The sequence below is a fragment of the Vombatus ursinus genome, unplaced genomic scaffold, assembly GCF_900497805.2.
Source record: "Vombatus ursinus unplaced genomic scaffold, bare-nosed wombat genome assembly UNPS02000582.1, whole genome shotgun sequence".
In the NCBI taxonomy this organism is placed as follows: domain Eukaryota; kingdom Metazoa; phylum Chordata; class Mammalia; order Diprotodontia; family Vombatidae; genus Vombatus; species Vombatus ursinus.
Window position 1 is genome coordinate 11,708,996 of NW_020940360.1, and position 18,329 is coordinate 11,727,324.

Here is an 18,329-nt window from a genome sequence, read left to right on the forward strand (position 1 = left end):
TTAAGACATCATGCTCACGATTTCATTGGTCCTTTCTGAGAATGAAGGACCAGTAACAACAATGGGTAAAGATAATGAATCCCACTTATGTCAGGCTTTAATGTTGAGAGATAAAGTTTTGCATTTATGTAGAGAGTTAGGAGGAAAAAAACAAGCATTTATTAAGCATTTACTATGTGCCAGACACTGTTCTCTAAGTACTTTACAATTATCTCACCTAATTTTCATAACAAATCTGTTAGGTAAATGCTATTATTATCTCCATTTTACATTGAGAAAACTGAGGCAGACAGAAATTAGTGACATGCCTAGGATCTCAAAGCTAGTAAGAGTCTGAGACTAGATTTGAACTTAGGTCTTCCAATTCCACATCCAGTGCTCAATCTACCATGTCACCTAACTGTCTAAGTTTTCAGAACACTTTTTTTTACCAGTTGGTGAAGTAGGCATTATTAATACCAATTTATAGATGAAGAGTCTGAGGCTTAGGGTAGTTAAGTGACTTGCTCATAGTCACAAAGCTAGTAAATGCTAACACCAAGATGGAAGACCAGGTCTCCTAAGTCCTAAATACCACTACACCATGTTGCTTCATGGATTTGTTGTCTCTCACTTACTCCCCTGTGTGATAAGCAATAGACATTTGTAATATGTTTGGTTGAGGCGAGGATTTCAGCATATAGCATGGAAGGGAGCAAAGAGAACTAACCCCCAAAGTAGGCAAACCCCAGCCCTGGTCACTCTAAGGTCTAACAATCTGGGATCATGTGTCCAGCATCAACTCATTTTACTAATAATACCTGTTAGGAGGTTCCTTCTTTTCAGAATGGGTTGATTTGATAGGGGAGAGAACATTCTACTCTATAAAGGACTCACTAATTCCAAGAAATGTATGTGCTGTCCTCAAAATGACCAAAGAATCCTCTTTAGTAAGCAGAGCCTCGGAGCAAATGGAACATTTATTCAGTTCAGACTCAGTTCAGAGAACATTATAACATTCTCGATTTGTCACAATTCAAAAGTTTTAGAAAATATATAGACATGTAAGATTGGTTACAATTCAAATTGCTTCACTACATGTTTGATGGGTGGTCGAAGTGAGGCTAGAATAGACTTTGGTTCAATAAAAAATTTTTTTAATTTGCGTAATTTCAATGTTTAGCTTATTCTGGTGCTTCATTCTTTGGGAAAGTTCATGATAGTAGCAGTTAGAGATGACCCAGTAGATAGAAAGCCACCCCTACATGCTGGCTGTGTAGCCAATACCTGAGCACAGACTGTAACCTCTCAGTGTCCTCAGAAAACTCTCTAAGACTATAAATTACATATCAGGAACTAATCTACATTGGTGGAAAGGGTTTCCTCACTGGAAGTTCTCTATAGCAATGAAATCTCAAATAATTAATAGTAATAAGATCAAAATATTCTCAAGATGCCAACCAATAGACTATAATGGAACTAGCCCATTATCACAGACCAAAAAAAAATTTTGCACACAATCTCTTAGACAGAAATTTGGTCCATAAGAATTTTAAAACAATGTTTTTACTAGATATCACAATAAGACATAATCTCTAAGCTATGCCAAATGAAAAACTTTTAAAATGTAGAGAACTAGCAGAGAAGATCAAAATCATGTGGGAATGGGTTAAGGTGCCTATTATCCCTGCTATCTTGTCTTTACTGGAGCAGTGCCAAGGATACTTTCAGAGAGTTCACAGAGGGTGAGTTTGGATTCTAAAAATATCTATTGAGATGTAGAAAACAGTGATTTTATCCACCTGTGCAATAGTTCGTAGAACATTAAATGTAAAAATGTAATAGTGTATACGTGACTTCTCCTAAGTGATTTTTATCTGAACTCCATAAAGAAAAGCTGATGTCAATAACTCTAACAATTGATTTATATATTGCTTCAGGCTTGCCTGCATCAACTAATTTCCTCTTCATAAGGAAGAATCCCATTATTATTCCCATTTTATGAATGAGGAAAGTGAGGCTCAGAAATGTTAAGTGATTCACACAAAGTTACACCATTAGTATTGGATCTTACATTTAGAGCTAGAAGAGACCTTTAGGCTAACAAATCTAACTCCCTCATTTAATAGGTGAGGAAATTAAGTCTCTGAGAGGTTAAATAACATGACTAGAGTTACAAAAAAAAAAGATTTGAAATGAAGGCGTCCATCCTAACTCCAAGCCCAGCATCCTTTGCACTTGCCTTGATTTTCTGTTCCTGCTAAAAGGAAAACTTTTCATTCTCTATCAACCACAAATATATAACAATATTATGTATAGAAAATTAATTCATTGGTACAATAAGCTGTCATTTATGGGAAGCCATCTATTTTGTTTAAGTAACACCAATAAGTCTGATGTTACATAAGCCCCTGTCTCTGGCCTTAGATGAGGCCACACTACCTCATTATTAAGGCTGGGAGTTGGCAAAATTTTCCTGCCAAGCTAAATGGGTAAGAACATTTATGTTATGCTCAGGAGCTCTAAGTCTTCACAATGTATGTTGGAAAAAACACTCCATTTATCTGTACAATGGTCTTCTCTGCCAGCCTTGCTTTTGTAACACATGCACTTGATTTTATCTGTGGTGTCCTTTCCCTTCCCCCATTTTCTTTTCCTATTTTCCCCACATAATCATTATAAAGAAAAACAGTCCTTTCCCTCCCCCTTTTGCTCTTTTATCTACTTAAATACCCTTGACTGCAAGACATCTAGTACAGCACATTCATCAATTTTTAATTCATCTAATCTTGTGGTAACTGTGTTCTAGTGAGACGAAGGGCCTCTGACAATGTTTCCCTGGAGCCAAAGACTAAGTCTTTTTTGTTGGAAGCAGGGATGTAACTGAGGGTATAATGGAGTCAGAGAAAATAAATACTTGTTATCTGAAAGAGCCTATTCAAGGTGAATGTGGTTTTTCATCCCACCAGACCCAAATATGTGAGACAAAGTTTCTGTGTATGAATAAAATTAACAAATAGAAAAACAACCTTAAGATACAATGGACTGAGAGAATTATTCCCTATTGTAGAACTTTTCAAGAGGTAGGCTTTATAAGAATTACCAAAACCTAGCAACCGTAATAAAAAAAAGCTAGAAAGAAAATGGGAAATTGGGGAATGATTGAGCAAACAATGATATATGAATAAAATGACATATAATCACACCATAAGAAATGATAAAGATGAGGAATTCAGAGAATTTGGGGAAGGTTTATATGAGCTGATGCAAACAAAATAAAGAAAATTTAACCCAAAGGACAAAATTATAATAATAAAAATGAAAACATTTATGTTAGAAAAATATAGCAGAACTCAGAGTAATTATAATGACTGGTAGTTTCAGAGGACAGTTTGTGAAACATACTTCCCTATTCTTGGTTGGAGGGGGGGCATTATACATTCTGAATGTTGTATGTGCTATCAAATGTGATTATTTTGTCAGCTGGTTTTACTGAATGTTTCATATAATTAATAAGAGAAATGAAAATTAAATCAAATCTGAAGTTTCACCTCACACCCAAAAGACTGAAAAAGATGAAAATCATTAATGTTGCAGGGACCATGAGGAGATGTAATAGCTAGAGTTTATATAAAGCTTTCAGGTTTGCAAAGCATTTAAAAATACTATCTCTGATTCTCACAACAAACTTGGGAGATAAGTACAATTATTATCCCCATTTTACAGAAAAGGAAACAAAGGCTTGCCCAAGATCACACAGCTAATAAGTATCTGTGCCTGGATTTGAACTCAGTTCTTCCTGACTCTGGGTCCAGTGCTCTACTACTCTACCTAGTTACCACATGTATAATAATGCACTGTTTGTGGAGCTGTGATTAGATTAACTACCCTAGAAAACAATATGGAATTATACTAGAAAAGCCACTTGCTTGCACCTACCAGTCTGTTGACTCAGTAATATCACTACTAGGCATAAATCCCAAGTGGTCAATGACAAAGACATACAAAAATATTTGTAGCAGCATTTCTTGTGTTGCCAAACAATTGGGTATGACTGAACAAATTGTGTATGAGTCTAATGGAATTGCACTGTGCCATAAAAAATGACATATATGAATAACTAGAGAAACTTGAAAGACTTGTATGAATTGATACCAAACAAAGTAAGCATCCCCAGGAGAATGATCTACACAGTGACCATAATAAAATAAAGAAAATATCATTGGAAGATAACAAACTTTTGATCATATGTTCATAGAATTATAAATTCTGAGTTAGAAGGACAATCAGTTCATTAACAGTTAATAAGCTGGTGCAATCATTCTGGAGAACAATTTAGAACTATGCACAAATGGCTATAAAACTGTTCATATTCTTTGATCCAGCAATGTTGCTGCTAGGTTTGTATAGCAATGAGATTTTAAAATTAAAGGAACCAAATATACAAAAAATATTTATAGCAGCTCTTATTGTGGCGACAAAGAATGAAAATTGAGAGTATACCCATCAATTGAGGAATGGTTGAACAAATTATGGTATATGATTGCAATGAATTCTATTGTGCTATAAGGAATGATAAAGGGGATGGTTTCAGAAAAACCTGGGGAAACTTATATGAACTGATGCAAAATGAAACAAATAGAACAAGGATGACATTGTACCCAGTAACAGCAATAATATAATCAACTGTGAAAGACTTAGCTACTCTGATTAATACAATCATCCACAACAATCCCAAAGGACTCATGATGAAAAATACTATCCACCCCCAGAGAGAGAACTGATGTACTGTTGAGTATCGACTGAATCATATTTTTTCATTTTATTTTTCTTGCTTCTTTCTTGCAACATGACTAATATGTAAATACGTTTTGCATGACTTCACATGTATGATGGGTATCATGTTGCTTGCCTTCTCAATGGGTGGGAGAGGGGTGGGAGGGAGAGAGAAAACTTGGAGCTAAAAATAAATTTGTTAACTGTATAGCTAAAGTAAGGAAATGTACTGTTAGTAAATAATATGTTCAATCTGGTTAGTGGTATTTTAATACAAAGGGGCAATGCTTTAACCATTTTCTTAATTAATAAATACTTTGTACTAAAAAGTCCAATAAGCATTTATTAAGTACTTAAATCTGTGCCTGGCATTGTATTAAGTGGTGGGAGTGCAAATATAATTAATTAGAAAGAAAGACACTTCCTGCCATCAAGGAGTTTACATCTTAATGGGGGTAGGGAGAGGAACTACACATAAAGGAAACTGAAAATGGAAGGAGGGAGATGAAGGTACTAGGTGGGAGGCATGGTAGAGAAATTATGGCATGCAAACTAGAAAAGAGACATGCATCCTTCTTAAACCTGGGATCTAGGAGGAGCCATCCAATCAGAGGTAAAGGCTGAAAGAATGGAGGGTTTCAGTGTCTGAACTCCAGGCCTTGAGTAAGCTTCCAGGTTGAAGAGGTTCCTGAAGCAGAGTCTGGAATGGATCCCAGAGAAGAATGATGGACTTTTGAGGTCACCCAGTCCAACCTCCTCATTTACAGATGAGGAAAATGAGGCTGACAGAGGTTAAATGATTTGCCCAAGATGGCATATGTGGCAAGGTCAGAGGCTGGATCAATGCCCTGAATAAACATGACTTTTAGAAGACTGAAGTGTGCCTCCAGCCTCTTGAAATAGAAATAGTGAATTATAGGTGCCAGATGAAATATATACTGTCATAGAGGGCTGTGTGTTGAGTTTTTTGCTTAGCTATACTTTGTTACAAAGAAGGCTTCTATGAGGTGGAGAGGATTCTCTGGTAAGCGAGAGCAATATCAGTAAGGGAAAATCACCATTAAAAAATTAGATGATTTTTAAAAAGACATACCAAAAAAGGTTGGTCTTGTGGATAGAGTGATGAATTTGGAGGCAGAAAAACTTAAATTTGCATCCCTCCTCAGACATTTACTAGTTTTATAACCCTAGGCAAATCACTTAACCTCTTTGGGCCTCAGTTTCTTCATCTGTAAAATGAAGAAGTTGGACTAGTCAACCTATAAGATAGCATCTAGCTCTAAATTTATGATCCTATGAAACCTATTCCCAATTTTAAGAGCCAAAAGTAGGAAAATCTTGTACCTAGTGGAGACAAATGAAGTTGAGGCAAAGCCTGATTGGAGAACTTCTTTTTAAAGAGTAAAAATGGGCAAATGGCCTCTCTGAGCAACTGCTCTAATCGCTTTTGAAAGGAGAACATTTTGTACGTAGGATGAGCCAAAAATTCTCATGTGCCTGTGCTAAGAATGGTCCCACCACCTTGTTCACTGTAGCAACATTGGAAGAGTTGGAGCCTAAATGTGAAAATGGATCTGTTTCTGGAGTCTCCAATGTCTTCAGGGCAACAAGTGGTTCTTAGTACTAGGATACTTAAAGCTTTAACTATTTTCTTAATGTAATAAATACCTTACACTAAAAAGAAATCAATAAGCATTTATTAAGTACTTAAATTTATTAAGTACTCAAAGCTCTCAGGTCTGGGAAGTGTGAGAGAGGAAGGTCCTGGGAGAGAGTCCTAAGAATCAACTTGTCAATTATAACATCAAAGATTTAGAACTGGAAGAATTGTCAGAGGCCATCTAGTTTAACGCCTTCATTTTATAGACGAGGAAAATGAGGCACAGAGAGGTTAAGTGATTTGCCCAAGGTCATATGGGGATAAGTGACAGAGCTGAGATTGAAACCCAAGTTCCTCTGTGCAAAGCCTTTCCTTCATGTCATTCTACCACTGATAAGAAAAATTCTTCTGCATACAATATGAATAATGGTGAATCTTCCATAAGAGTTCTTTATGCAGAACACAACTATACAGGTTCAGTGCTTTCATCCTAGAACCATTTACAAGTTTACTATATTCTTGTTCTGATATCTTCCTGAAAGAATCCTTCTGGTCTGAGATTACATAACGAATATTATCAACCAATCAATCAACAGAAAGCATTTACTCAGTAGTTGCCACGAGTCTACCAATATGAAACCAAAAGGATGCAGATTGTCATATATAAGATATAAAGCCAGAAGGAACCACAGAGGTCATTGAAATCAACTTATATTTTATAAATGCAGAAACTGAAGCTCAGGGACAGAGGAAAAGAGTGAATTACCCAAGGTCATACAGAGCAAATAGATGAAATAAGATTTAAACTCTGGTCCTGTGACTATCAATGTATTACTTTCATCATAACTTTAACCATGAGACAACCATGAGATAACAGTGGAAAGGTAATCAGATTTGGAGTCAGAGAACTTATTTTCAGCTCTTCTATTTATGGCCTCACTATCCTTGGAGAAGTCACTCCACTGCTCTGAACAATCTGTAAATTGTTAATATTAGATAATGTAAGGAAAAGAGCTTGGTACAGTGAATGGGGCAGCTAGGTGGCGCAGTGGATAGAGTGCTGGACCTGAAGTCAGGAAGACTCATCTTCCTGAGTTCAAATCTGGACTCAGACACATACTCTCTGAGTGACCTTGGGCAAGTCACTTAATCCTGTTTGCCTCCAATGAGCTGGAGATGAGCTAGAAAAGGAAATGGCAACCCACTCTAGTATCTTTGCCAAGAAAATCCCACATTGGGTCATGAAGAGTTAGACAGGATTGAAAATGACTAAACAACAATAGTGAAGGGGCCCTGACTCAAGAATTAGAGGATCTATGTTTAAGGCCTACCTCTGACTGGTACAATCTGTGTCACCTTAGGCAAGTCACTTAGCTGCCCTGAGCCTCAGTTTCCTCATTGAGGGAGTTAGAATACATGACCTCAGAGGTCAATGAGCATAGGTATGCTCATGAGTCTATGATCCCCTAAAGTCCCTTTCAGGTCTAAATGCCATAACCCTATGATTAAGTTTTTAATTATTCTGATGTTATGCATCCAGTAAATCTTATTGCAACTACCTTCTAATTAGGCTGACTCCTCTTTCACCTGGAAAATTGGTCATTGTCAGAAACCAGAATATCATTTTCCAGCTCAACTGTTGATGGATATGGTTTGTAAATGTGATTTCTTGCCCCTCTGGTGTAGGGTGCCACATTGCCAATTATCACCGCACTAGCTGAGCCTCTGTCTGCAATGTTGTTAATGCTTCATTTTCACAAGTTCCTTTAGTCAGGATCATTAATTCCCAGTTACAGGAATTGAAACGCAGTTTCCTTCCCACCTCTATGAGGTGAGGCCTCTCCAAGATTTACTAAGAAACACAAAAACCCCTGGGAATATAAGAGGCTGTGTGGGCTTGTGATTCACCAAGGGAGCTCATCTGATGGGGCTATCCATGGAAGCTGTGAGACCTACGGGAGGAGGCAAATAACCCCATGCAGATGCTGCTAGGAAGAAAAAAACTGACCTTTAAAGGGAAATGCTGACAGCCAACAACTGCAAATGAAGAGGAATGACTGACAGAGAACTGATGTGTTGTTATAAAGTCAAGCTGCATTATTTTTGTAAATTGTGGTTTGTCCGGGGTGAGTGAGCAGAGTGGTTTGAACCTAAAGATATGTTTGGGTGGGGTTTTTTTACATTTAATTTTTATTTTATTTTGTTCTCAATTACATGTAAACAAAAATTTTAAAATTCCTTTTTTTTTATTCTGTATTCTTTCCCTTTCTTCCTCCCTTCCCCTCTCTTTGAGAAGGCAAGCTATTTGATACAGATTATACATGTGCAGTCATGCAAGAAGACATTTTCATATTAAGAGTGTTGTTTTTTTTCCTCCAAAAAATTCTCCATTAACAAACATCCTCAAAAAATGAGCACATAAATACACAATAAAATACACAATAAAACAGAGCAATACGTGTGAAACTGCAGATCACTATTGTGTACAACATGCTCTTTTTTAAAACTTATAATAAATTTAACATGTTATTTTCAAAGCTATCCTGTTTGTGATAACTTCCCAGTCTTCTCTCTGTTTCCTTTAAAGAAGTTCAAAAATATGTTTCAATGGCCCTATTTATGCTACTTTTCTTTTCCTTTTGGGAACCTTGTCTCTAGCTCCCCTCTCTTGCCTCACTCTTGCCCCAATTGAAATCAAAGAAAAACAAGGCCATGTGTATAAATATGGATAGTCAATAAAAACAAGTTCCTATGTTGGTCATGTCCAAAAATATATCTCCTCCTTCTGTATCTGGAGTCCATCATCTCTCCATCAATGGGTAGCATGCTTCATCACTGGTACTCTAGAATCGTGGATGATTAGTTCTTAACTTTGAAGAAGCTGATTGTCTAAAGTTCTTAACCTGAGGTGAGTTGGTCAACAAACATTTATTAAGTACCACTATATGTTAGGAGCAGCAGCGGAAAGAGTGCCTGGCCTGGAATCAGGAAGACTTGAGTTCAAATTCATCCTCAGACATTTACTAGCTGTGTGACCCTGGGAAGTCACTTAATCCTGTTTGCCTCAGTTTCCTCATCTGTCAAATGAGGTGGACAAGAAAATGGCAAACCACTCCAGTATGTTTGCAGAGAAAATCTCAGAAAGGGGTCTCAAAGAGTTGGACATGACTGAAACAAGTAAACAACAGCAACAAACTATGTACCAGGTACTGTGCTAAGCACAGGAGATACAAAGGAAAGACAAAAACAGTCCCTACTTCCGCAATTTAATATGTGGGACAAAATTCAAACAATTATGTACAAACGTTAGTGCAGCTAATGGTACACTGGATAGTACACTAGAAAGAGCACTGGATTTGGAGTCAGAAAGACCTGAGTTCAAATCCAGGCACAGACACTTACTAGCTATATGAGCTTAGGCATATCATTTAACATCTGTTGGCATCTATTTTCTCATCTGTAAAATGGAAATATAATAACACGTACCTTACAGGGCTATTGTTAGCATAAAGTGCTTTGCAAACCTTAAAGCACCACATAAGCTAGATATTATCATTAATTAATAAAATATTTAGATAAATAGATCCTTGAACTTATTTTTTTTAATATTTTGATACCAAATTTCAAATTAATTATTTTTCTCCATTATACCATGCAATTATGAATGTAAAAGCATTATTCTGATAAAGCATTCACAGGCCTCATCAGACAATCAGAGAAATCCATGACACAAAAATGGCTAAGAATCCCTGGTCTAAAGATATATTTTGTCATTACACCCGCAACAATTTGAAGAGGCAACAGACAAGAAAACTGTGCGTGGAGACAGGAGAGACTTGAGTTTGACTTTCAGGTCTGCCACTTACTCCTTATGTGACCTTGGGCAAGTAACTTGGGTCCTCACCTATGAACAATGGCGACAGTAATACATGTAGCACATCCCTACCCAAGTTGATGTGAGCAGAGCAAACTTTAAAGTGACAGATGAATGTGAGTTATTTTTATGTGAGCTATTATTCACTGGCACATCAAGAACCTGCCTACTCAGCTAACTCTTAACAATGTCACAAGTTAACACATGATACTGAGTTACCTTAGGATCATAGATTTAGACCTGGAAAGGAACTTAGAGGTCATAAAGTCCAACCCCCTCATTTTGCAGATGAAGAGACTGAGATCTAGAGAAGTAAAAATACTTGCCCAGTGTCACAACATGGTATTCAAAAAAGTAACTAAATTGTTCCTGCCTTTTGACCCAGCAATCTTGTACCCAGGGATATAATCCAAGGAAGTCAATGATAAAATGAACTGGGTCATATACACCAAAATATTTATACCGATATTTTATAATGGCAGCAAAGAACTTGAAAGAGTGTGTTTATCAATTGGGAAATGGCCAGACAAACTAGAAACATAGATATGTAGATAGATAGCTAGCTATAGATATATAGCTATAGATATGAAATACACACATATGTGTGTATGTATATGGATGTGTATGAATGTCGTGGAATATTATTGTAAAATGAGAAATGATGACTATGAGGAATTCAGAGAAGATGGGAAGATATATATATAAACTGATGAGGAGGAAATGAGAAGAACCAAAATGACAGTGTACACAGTGACTGCAAAAAGATGGATGAAAAGATAACTAAAATGAAAACAAACTGAATATGTAAAATAACCAATATTAGTTCCAGGAAATAAATAACAAAATAAAATTTTCTCCTCTCAACAGAATGTCATGCAACAGAGAGTAGAATGTTGGTAGACTATAAGGCAGAATACTGTCAGAACTGTTCAATATATCAGTGTTTTTTTGTTTTCGAAGGAGAGTGCAATTCTCCAAGGAGAGGCAAATTATCCGGAAATGTTTGTGATATAAAGGAAAAAGCATCAATAAAATTTATATTTATAAAAAATAGAACAAATCCTCCTTTTAAGCCTGAGAGATTGTGACCAATACATCTACCTAAAATGGGATTTTTTTTTTTTTTTTTTTACTTTTAGGCAGTTGAGGTTAAGTGACTTGCCCAGGATCACACAGCTAGTAAGTGTCAGGTGTTTGGTCTGAGGCTGGATTTGAACTCAGGTCCTCTTGACTTCAGGGCCGGTGCTCTATCCACTGCACCACCTAGGTGCCCCAAAAATGGGATTTCTTAACCTGAGGTCCATGGACCCCTTAGATGTCAAAGATGTCAATTTGGATGGGAAAAAATATTTCTTTATTGGCTTCCTTTGTAATGCTATGTATTTTATTTTATGCATCTAATCCCATTATTCTGAGAAGGAGGCCATAGGCTTCACAAAGCCTGCATGACATGCATGTCCATAACATACAAACCAAATGCTTAAGAATCCCTGATCTAGGGGGAGGGATCTTAGCAATGTTTAGTTTCTTTCCTTCTTTTGTGTGACACTAAACCTTACTTTAAAACACCCTGGCTATCTTTTTTTTTTTTTTGGCCAACAGAGAAAATCCTAATTCGATTCAATTCAACATTTATTAAAGACCTATTATGTATAAGACAGAATGGTATCAAGTAACAACTGTGAGAGACAAGATAGCTTGTAGACAGAGTTAACATCAAAGCCAGGAAAATTTGAGTTTGAGTCCCACTTCTCACACACACTGGCTGTGTGACCCTAAGCAAATTACTTAACCTCTCAGTGCACTAGGCCATTCACTTTCTAAGTCTATAAATGGCAGAAAAGGTGATGAATTATATCAGTAGAGGTAGTTTCCTCACATGGAAGTTCCCTGCATCAATGAAATCACAGGTCCAGTCCCAATGTCTCTCCTCTGTCCCTATGTGCAAGGCACTGTGCTAGGCCCTGAGGAAATTTTTTTTAAATGCAAACCAACAGTGCAAATTCTCCAGGAGCTTATAGTCTAGTAAGGGATATATCGTGCACAAACAAATAACAAATAAGAGTAATACAAAATAAGAGTGCCATTAGGGTAAAAAAAAGAGGTTCAGACAGAAGGTTTTAAAGGCCTGCACAGTCAGTCAAAAACCTCCTATTCATCATGTGGTTAGCCAACCAGAATCACTAATGGAATATCTACACATGCTTCACAGTCTTTCTAAGTCACTTCATTTACATATCATTATTCTCTCAAAAGACGGAGAATAATCTCAGAAGGGCAGTTCAAAGAAGATTTCTTAGAGGAAAAGAAATGCAAAAAGGCAGAGTGAGATGGGGGAAAAATAAAGCTTGAGAGGAACACAAGAGTATGAAAGGTAGCAATGTGAAATACAGCTGGAATCAAGTGTGTTGGTAAATGTTTAGTAACTGAATCAGGGTGGGGGGAATAGACACATGACACACTGCATTATTAACATTTTCGCCATCACTTTTTTAAGTCCAGGTAATCAACAAAATAATAAACCAAGTCCTGATTTTAAGCATTTGCCAATTTCTAAGGTGTAAATGTTCACACTGAAAATTTAACAATTGACCTGCAGTTTAAGCTTGCTCCGGTACACCCATCTGAAAGGGTAGATTATAATTAGACTATAAGAGAGCTATAAACACTAAGCTACAAATAACATATTTTATCTTTTTTTCAGTTTCAATAATATTTGATTTTTTATTTTTCCTCAGTCTCATGTAAAGACAATTTTAATACTCATTTAAAATAGTTTTGAGTTCCGAATGTTCTCTCTCCCTCCCTTACCTCCCCCCTCCCTGAGACAGTAAGCAATTTAATAAAAGGTATACAAGTTTAATCATGCAAAACATATTGCCATGTTAGTCATGTTGTGAAAGAAGATACAGACCCAAAGGAAAAATACATTTTATCTGAAATGCAATAGGGAGCCACTGAAAATTTTTCATCTAGGATGTGACAGATTGAGAACTACACATTAAGTACATTATTTTGACAGATACATGGAGGATGGATTAGAGAGAAGAGATAATGAAGGCACAGAAACCAGTTAGGAATAGGAGATTATTGCAATAGTACAGATGAGAGGTGATAATGGACCTGGATTGTGTCATGAAAGGCAGTCTAGAGCCCAAATGCCAGCTCAGTTCTGGTAGTTTTATAATGTTCTGACAATCATTTTTCTGTTTGTTTGTTTGTTTGTTTGTTTTGTCTATATCTGTGATTTCATTAGCATAGGAATCTCCCAGTGAAGAAACTCTCTAGGATGCAAATCTGCAACTGTTCTATGACTTATGAGTTGACTCAGGCACTGAGGTTGTGACTTGCTCAGGGTCATGTAATATGTGTCAAAGGCAGAACTTGAACCCAGGTCATCCTGACTCAGAAGCTATCTTTCTATCCACTGGGGCTTCCTGACCCTCAATGTAGTACAATACAGCACATTTAGATATTAAAAAAATATTATAGAAAATAATTTGCCAATTTGCCCAATGCCTTACATGACACAGTCCAGGATACATCATTTCAATTCAACAAATGTTTTTTAAGGACCTACTATGAAAAAGGTACTGACTATGTTTAGTGATGGGAATACAGGAAAGAAAAACTAGATAGACCTCTCTTCAAGGACCTTTTATAGCATGGCTTACAAATAGACAATCTTATTACATAGCAGCACTAACCAGCATAATGACTCAGAACCTCTAGGTAAAAAAGAAAGGAGAATCCTGGAACTAATATGTGACCTTATTGCGCCCTGACTCCTGAGTCCTCTTAGCTCTTGTGGATGGTCTTAAGTTTATGGATGATGTTAATTCATTAAAATCTGCCTACCCACTTCTCCCTAGTCTTGGCCTCAAACTTGAGGAGTTATACAGGTTCATGGCACTGTCCCAGGTACCCAAGCTGCACTTAATCATCTGGGTAATAAAAACTCTAAATTTTAAACAGTGGCATCCAGAGTACAGCAAATCCAATCCCTGTAACTACAAGTAAGTGACAAAAGTCAAATTTTCATGTCTGCTTCTTTAGGAAAAGTTCTCATGGGTAGACTCAGTTGATACCATCTTGCTTGACAGGATGAGTTAGTCTTAGCTGGGCAGGAAGGAAGGATAATTACTTGTATTCATTCAAGTTTTCACTGTTCTTTACTGACGCTAACAGTTACAGGTAACCAAACTATTCGGACAGTCCATAAGCCCACTGGAGTCCAATTATTTGCATTTCATTACAGAAGAGAATGATGTGACTCCCCCCTCCCCACCCAGCCCCAATTTGGCAATTTATCTCCTAATTATTTTTGGCACAGTGGTTGAACATTTACTTCTATAATAATATGATATAATGTTCTTTCTCTTATACATGCATTACTGTGCTTTAACCACTCACCATCACATTATCTTTTATGCTACCACTTTATCTTTTGCTAAAAGAGTTACAGACCTATCAAAACCATTTTCAGAAAACTGCATGGGTAAGTTTTGATTAATCACAGCTTCCCTTCAAACAGATAATCTCAAGTCTCTCCCTTTGTTCCTAGAGAATACTGCTATCTTTTGTACTATAGGGCACAGACCAGCAGCTGACCTGTATGCTTAATACATGTGCAAACACTTTATCTAACTGCCTTATTCAGTGTTGGCAATGTGATTAAAGCCATGAATCTGTGGAGTGTAACTTTGTTTTCAAGATTATAATATAAATTATCTTAGTCACTGGCACCAGTGTGTTTTGCTCAGTGATCACCAGTCATGCCTAGGCAGAATGGGAGGCTCCCTCCAGAAACCAGCATCTTAAAATGAATGACCTTGCTCTGTAAGTTACAGCTTTCAATACTTGTGAGCCTTTAATTCTCTAAGATTCTTTCAATGGACAAAAAGGCTTCATTTTTTATTCTTTTCAGCTTACCAAGATTTATCAAAATCTCTCTTATTCTATATTCTTTGTCCTTCTTTAGAGGCAAACTTCTTTGGCGAAACTGTTCTTATTCTCTATATTCACTTCAAGACACAAGATCCTAGAACAATACCAATGAGCAGGGGGTGACTGCTTAATGGCCAACAGTCAAGGTCAAGGGTAGGACTGTGCTAGAGTTCCTCCAGCAATCTTGGGCCTTCAGGGGAAATAAAACAGAGTAATCAGGAAAATTGGATACATAAATTCTAAAAGAGACAATAGAAAGAGAAATCCAACTTGGAGCCCATTGATCAGAGAAAGATACCAAGAGAATTAGGCCAAATCAAATAGGACTAAGGAATTCAGCCAGTGCAACACATATTAAGTGCCTACTACATGCTAGGTGATGTGCCTGGTGATGGAGATACAAGGGCAAAAATGAAAGAGTTCCTGACCTCAAGGAGCTAACCTTCTTCAAGGAACAGAAGACAACACATTCATAGGTAAATCCAGTAAATAAATCTAAAGTAATTTCAAGGGGAGAATATTAACAACTGGGTGATGGGGATCAAAAAGGCCTCATGTACAAGGTGGCACTTAACCTGAGGTCTTTAAGGAATCTAAGGATTCCAAAAAGCAAAAGAATGGAATGTTCTTCCATTCCTAGGGATGAAAAGCTCCCATGTGCAAAGGCATGAGGAAAATCATAATGAAGAACCCAGGGAATAAAACCGAAGAGAAGTCTGACCAAAGTTTGTGAAGTTAAATCTCTATGGAGAAAATTCATGGGCAAATGAAAAGTTATAGTCCTCAGTCTCTTTTTGATGGGGCCCTGTGACATAGCCTCAAAGGAACCAACTCTTGAGAAAGTGAAATATCATGGAGTTGCATAAGATATACTTTTAACTTATTCAAAGAGAGAAAAAACTAACAATTTAAATAATGCTGGGGATTCCACCCACTATCCCATACAGCAAGTGTATAACCCAGAAGGAATATGAGATCAGAGATTTAAATTTATTGTTCCCTCAGTTAGTCTCAGTATCCATGTGACCCTCATATAGCATAAGCATCTCACCCAGGACGAATATGAATTAAATATGAAGAATTTCCTCTCATTGGACTCACCAATGGTCTATTCATCTTGCTTAGACTGATAGAGCTAATGAGAGAGACAGCCTTAGTTAGTGATCCCAACATTCCTGGTCAGCTGGAAGGTTCCTGCTATGTTCTTTTTGATTTAAGCAGGAAGAAAGAGTTAGTGCTGATGTAATCACCCTCTAATAACTGCATCTCTTTGTGAAACCCTTTCAAGAGTATATTTTTCCCCAATCACCAATTTTTCTGCCAGCTAAGCTTTTGTGTTTTAGCATTTTTTAAGTCCTAGGCCCTATCTATCAATCAATAGTTGAATTGGGCAGTGAGAAAAATAAAATTTACATTCAGTTGTGTCCATAGCAACTATCTCAACAGATCCATCTGCTGTCTGATACAGACACATTTCTTTTAAAACACCTTTTCAGCTACAATAGTTTGAAGATAACTATACTATACTTTATGAGCAATTTAAGGGATTTTCAAGGGTAATTTTGACTATGAAATGATTTTCACCTTACCACTGACTTTAGAATCTAACCCCCCACATAAGATGTGATTTCACTGTACTCTCACAGTATAAAAAAACCATTAAGGAGTTTTCCCTTAAGTCATAATCAGATGCTTCATATCTAAATGACAGTTTTTCTTCCTAGCTGTTCTTTGGGACTGTCAATCAATTTGTTTTATTCTTGGCACCCACATCATGGTATCAGTCACATTGTAAGTTGGTTATCATTTGGCCAACTCCATCTCTGTCCTTTAGAAAACAGGAAGCAAGACTCGATTGCCTGACATAACCTGCTGTGTCCAAATTTAAACTCATCACCTTCTACACAAAAACTGCTCCTCCTCCTGACTTCCCCATTTCTGTTAACCTAGTTATCAAAGCCAGGAACCTCAGTTATCTTCCACTCCTCCCTCTCTATAATTCTTCACCAGCTCCTGTCAATTCTGCCTCCACAACAGCCCCCTTCTTTTCATTCCCACTGCAACCACTCTTAGTCAAGGTCTTCATTATTTCTTGCTGTAGTCTGATAACTAGGGATTGGAGATAGTCCTGCCTCCAGTTTCTCTTTCCTTAAATCCATCATATAGATGTCACATTAATCATTCATTTTGCACAGCTTCAATCTGATCACTCCTTATCTCAAAAACTTTTAATTGTTCCCTTTCACCTATGGTACTAAGTCCAAACTCCTTAGTTGGATATTTAAAGATCTCCACAACTTAACCCTAAATTACCTTTCCACTCTTAAGTCACACTATTCTTCTTTATATACTCTATCCTATGGCCAATTGAGCTAATGAATCCTGAAAGAGATCTATCACCACATTCAGAGGAATATGTCTGGTTCACCCACACTGGAAAAACCAAATGGATAAAGATTATCTATTGCCCGGATTTCAACATGCATTTGGATGGAGAACCTTTAAAACTTGTTCAATTATATATAATTACATATATTGTATATCATATATATATATATATACAGAAGATAATTATCTAGGCACAGGTGAAAAAGGAGAGTGGGCTGGATTACTTTGAAGAGATTTCAAAGGTCTTTAACTGAACCCAAGCTTCTCATAACAGCAAAGGCCCATCTTTTCAATGCAAACATTTTACCTGTTGTTTGTCCTTCGTTCTTGAAGAGGATCATGACATGACAAAGAATGGCCTCTTTTACCTAATCAAAAAAAATTAATCTGAGAGGGAAGACCCTCAGTGTTTCTTGCCAAAACAGAAACAATTACTATTTATGCTCGCTGTGAACCATCAGAGCCCAAACAATGAACAAAGGGGTTAGCCTGGGACGTATTGTTGGCCAATCCATGAAAGCCAGAGTAATTTGTGTTTAAGGCATGGTCCTTAAAAAAGAAATCTAGCCCATAAACCTCAAGATATCTTGCAAAGTTTCAATGATCAAAATTTATATTCCTTTGGGCAGAGCATCCACAGGTAAGGGTATGGTTCTCTATATAGACAGAGAGAGAGGAGGAAAGAAGGGAGGAAGGAAGGAAGAAAGGAAGGAAGGAAGGAAGGAAGGAAGGAAGGAAGGAAGGAAGGAAGGAAGGAAGGAAGGA